The sequence below is a fragment of the Syngnathus scovelli genome, unplaced genomic scaffold, assembly GCF_024217435.2.
Source record: "Syngnathus scovelli strain Florida unplaced genomic scaffold, RoL_Ssco_1.2 HiC_scaffold_411, whole genome shotgun sequence".
In the NCBI taxonomy this organism is placed as follows: domain Eukaryota; kingdom Metazoa; phylum Chordata; class Actinopteri; order Syngnathiformes; family Syngnathidae; genus Syngnathus; species Syngnathus scovelli.
The window spans coordinates 23,097-27,418 of NW_026061509.1; positions in this window are offsets into that span (position 1 = coordinate 23,097).

Sequence of the window (4,322 nt, forward strand, 5' to 3'; positions counted from 1 at the left end):
GCTGAGCTTCCAGGGGACCTCCGGCCGGTTCTCCGCGCGCCCCCCTCCTAACTCGGCTCCCGGCACCCCGGCTAAGCGATTTGAACGGCCCGCTGATCTCCCGGAGGTCGCAACGGGGAATTGCCTCCCTCTCGCGGACACGGCGCGTAAATGCACCGCCTCTCGCACTTGGCGCACACTCACTCGCATCGCTACGCCTCCCGTGGCACTTTAAGCGACCGGGACCACCGCGAGCGCGGGCGATGACTAAGAGGCTCCCCGGCCGGCCTCGCGGAGCTCCGACGCTCCCCCGCGGGACTTCCGGCGGCCGGCCGGAGCCTCGGCACGGCTGCCGCACTCCCTAATAACACCCCGCGGACCCCCGCGAGCCGAACGCTCGCTGCCGCGGGCGACCCGTGCCAAGGCGGACGCGTGACGGCGCGGGAGCCCTCGGCACTATCTCACGGTCACGTATGTAGTCAAATCGTGTAAAATCACCGTTAGTTTATTCATAATATAGGTAATAATTAAATAAATATTAACATCGCGTATATTATTAATAAACACATGTATGTATTTATTTAATAATTAAATAAATATTAACATCGCGTATAATCATGCGCAATACTTCGTGGCCGACCGGGGAACCGGCGAAGGCGGACGCATCGCGGCGCGAGAGCCGTTGGCACTTTGGAAAAATAAATAAATAAATAAATAAATAAATAAATAATAATTCGCCGACCGGGCTCCGGGGGGAGAGGCCGATTTTTGGCCGTTCGTGGCCGACCGGGGAACCGGCGAAGGCGGACGCATCGCGGCGCGAGAGCCGTTGGCACTTTGGAAAAATAAATAAATAAATAAATAAATAAATAAATAAATAAATAAATAAATAATTCGCCGACCGGGCTCCGGGGCAAGAGGCCGAATTTTCGCTCGTTCGGGCCGACCGGGGAACCGGCGAAGGCGGACGCAGCGCGGCGCGAGAGCCGTTGGCACTTTGAAAAAAAAAAAAAAAAAAAAAAATTCGCCCACCGGGCTCCGGGGGAAGAGGCCGGCTTTTCGCCGTTCGCGGCCGACCGGGGAACCGGCGAAAGCGGACGCGCTCTCTAACGAGCCCCGCCGGCCGGAGGAAGTGCGCCCTCTGGCGGACACGCCGTTGTAAATGAATGGGGTTTGGCACTTAGTGCATTTTTCGCCCAAGTCGAAGCGCGCTCCGGGCGAGGAGGCCGGATTCTCGCCACCCGTGGCCGGCCGGGGAACCGGCCAAGGCGGACGCGCTCTCTAACGAGCCCCGCCGGCCGGAGGAAGTGCGCCCTCTGGCGGACACGCCGTTGTAAATGAATGGGGTTTGGCACTTGGTGCATTTTTCGCCCAAGTCGAAGCGCGCTCCGGGCGAGGAGGCCGGATTCTCGCCACCCGTGGCCGGCCGGGGAACCGGCGAAGGCGGATAGGCTTTCACGGAGGATCCGCCGGCTGGTCCGCGGGCCGATTAGGGTCCCGCGAGTGAGCGGTGGCGGTCCGGAATCCAGGCCGGCCAGGAGGCACCGCCAGGCGGATAGGCTTTCACGGAGGAGCCGCCGGCTGGTCCGCGGGCCGTTTAGGGTCCCGCGAGTGAGCGGTGGCGGTCCGGAATCCAGGCCGGCCAGGAGGCACCGCCAGGCGGATAGGCTTTCACGGAGGACCCGCCGGCTGGTCCGCGGGCCGTTTAGGGTCCCGCGAGTGAGCGGTCGCGGTCCGGAATCCAGGCCGGCCAGGAGGCACCGCCAGGCGGATAGGCTTTCACGGAGGACCCGCCGGCTGGTCCGCGGGCCGTTTAGGCTCCCGTAAGTTAGCGGTCGCGGTCCGGAATACAGGCCGTCCAGGAGGCACTGCCAGGCGGATACACTCTCTAACGAGCCCCGCCGGCTGGTCCGCCGGGGGAAGTGCGCCCTCTGGCGGACACGCCGTTGTAAATGAATGGGGTTTGGCACTTAGTGCATTTTTCGACCAGCGGCAACGCAGGCTGACGGGCGGCCGCTTCCACGGGCCGGTACTACTCTACGGAGGCGCTAGCCGCCTCCGGTGGGGGCCGTGTGATCTCGCTGGATGCCCGAGGACCTTCCGCGAGGCCCGGCCGCAGCTTTTACGCGCGCCCGGTCCTATTACCTGGTGGAAGCTGGAGGCCGGGGCTCCGCAGCTCGCCGCCCGGGGACCTTCCGCGAGGCCCGGCCGCAGCTTTTACGCACCACCGCTGCTATTCTCTGGCTCCGGCTTCGTCCCGGAGGGTGCTTGGGGAACGGCGGCGCACACCGCGAACGGCCGGTGGCGGTCGGCTGGTGGCGGTCGGCTGGTGGCTGTCGGCTGGTGGCGGTCGGGGGTGGCGCTTGGGGATGGCGCTTGGGGATGGTGGCTGTCGGCTGGTGGCGGTCGGCTGGTGGCGGTCGGCTGGTGGCGGTCGGCTGGTGGCGGTCGGGGGTGGCGCTTGGGGATGGCGCTTGGGGATGGTGGCTGTCGGCTGGTGGCGGTCGGCTGGTGGCGGTCGGGGGGTGGCGGTCGGGGATGGCGCTTGGGGATGGTGGCTGTCGCCTTGTGGCGGTCGGCTGGTGGCGGTCGCCTTGTGGCGGTCGCCTTGTGGCGGTCGGGGATGGCGCTTGGGGATGGTGGCTGTCGCCTTGTGGCGGTCGGCTGGTGGCGGTCGCCTTGTGGCGGTCGCCTTGTGGCGGTCGGGGATGGCGCTTGGGGATGGTGGCTGTCGCCTTGTGGCGGTCGGCTGGTGGCGGTCGGCTGGTGGCGGTCGGGGGGTGGCGGTCGGGGATGGCGCTTGGGGATGGTGGCTGTCGCCTTGTGGCGGTCGGGGGGTGGCGGTCGGGGATGGCGCTTGGGGATGGTGGCTGTCGCCTTGTGGCGGTCGGCTGGTGGCGGTCGGCTGGTGGCGGTCGGCTGGTGGCGGTCGGGGGGTGGCGGTCGGGGGTGGCGCTTGGGGATGGTGGCTGTCGCCTTGTGGCGGTCGGCTGGTGGCGGTCGCCTTGTGGCGGTCGGGGGGCGGCGGTCGGGGGTGGCGCTTGGGGATGGTGGCTGTCGGCTGGTGGCGGTCGGCTGGTGGCGGTCGGCTGGTGGCGGTCGGCTGGTGGCGGTCGGGGGTGGCGCTTGGGGATGGCGCTTGGGGATGGTGGCTGTCGCCTTGTGGCGGTCGGCTGGTGGCGGTCGCCTTGTGGCGGTCGGGGATGGCGCTTGGGGATGGTGGCTGTCGCCTTGTGGCGGTCGCCTTGTGGCGGTCGCCTTGTGGCGGTCGGGGATGGCGCTTGGGGATGGTGGCTGTCGCCTTGTGGCGGTCGGCGGTGGTGGTTTGGGACCGGCGTCCGGCGCAAAGTGCGTGTTGCGCGGGCCGGAGAAAATTTAGGCCAGGGGCCCGCCGCTGGAGAAATTTTTAGGTACCAGGGGTGGATTTTTTTTGTCACCGCAGGAGGGGGACGTTGCCTCCGTCCGTGTCCGACGGAAAGTGCGTGTTGCGCGGGCCGGAGAAAGTTTAGGCCAGGGGCCCGCCGCTGGAGAAATTTTTAGGTACCAGGGGTGGATTTTTTTTGTCACCGCAGGAGGGGGACGTTGCCTCCGTCGGTGTCCGGCGGAAAGTGCGTGTTGCGCGGCCCGGAGAAAGTTTAGGCCCGGGGCCCGCCGCTGGAGGAATTTTTAGGTACCAGGAGCGGATGTACTTACTTCCACAGCGCCCGCGCGCTCCCGGCCGGTGTCCGAGGATGCTGCCTCATCCCCGGACGCGCCTCTTACGCACGCCCGCTGTCATCCTCCGGAGACTGAGTTCCACTTAGTGGAGGCTACGTTCCACTTGGGGGAGGCTGCCTACTCCCGGCTGACGCCCGAGGATGCTGCCTCATCCCCGGACGCGCCTCTTACGCACGCCCGGTGTCATCCTCCGATCACTAAGTTCCACTTGGAGGTTCACAAGACGGGCGCGGACGCACACCCACGCCCGGCCAGAGTGACCGAGAGGCGGACATACGTTATCTTACGCACGCCCGCTGACATCCTCCGACGACTAAGTTCCGCTTGCGGGAGGCTGCCTCCTCCCGCCCGCCGCCCGGGGATGCTGCCTCATCCCCGGACGAGCCTCTTACGCACGCCCGCTGTCATCATCCAACAACTAAGTTCCGCTTGCGGGAGGCTGCCTCCTCCCGCCCGCCGCCCGGGGATGCTGCCTCATCCCCGGACGAGCCTCTTACGCACGCCCGCTGTCATCCTCCAACAACTAAGTTCCGCTTGCGGGAGGCTGCCTCCTCCCGCCCGCCGCCCGGGGATGCTGCCTCATCCCCGGACGAGCCTCTTACGCACGCCCGCTGTCATCCTCCAAC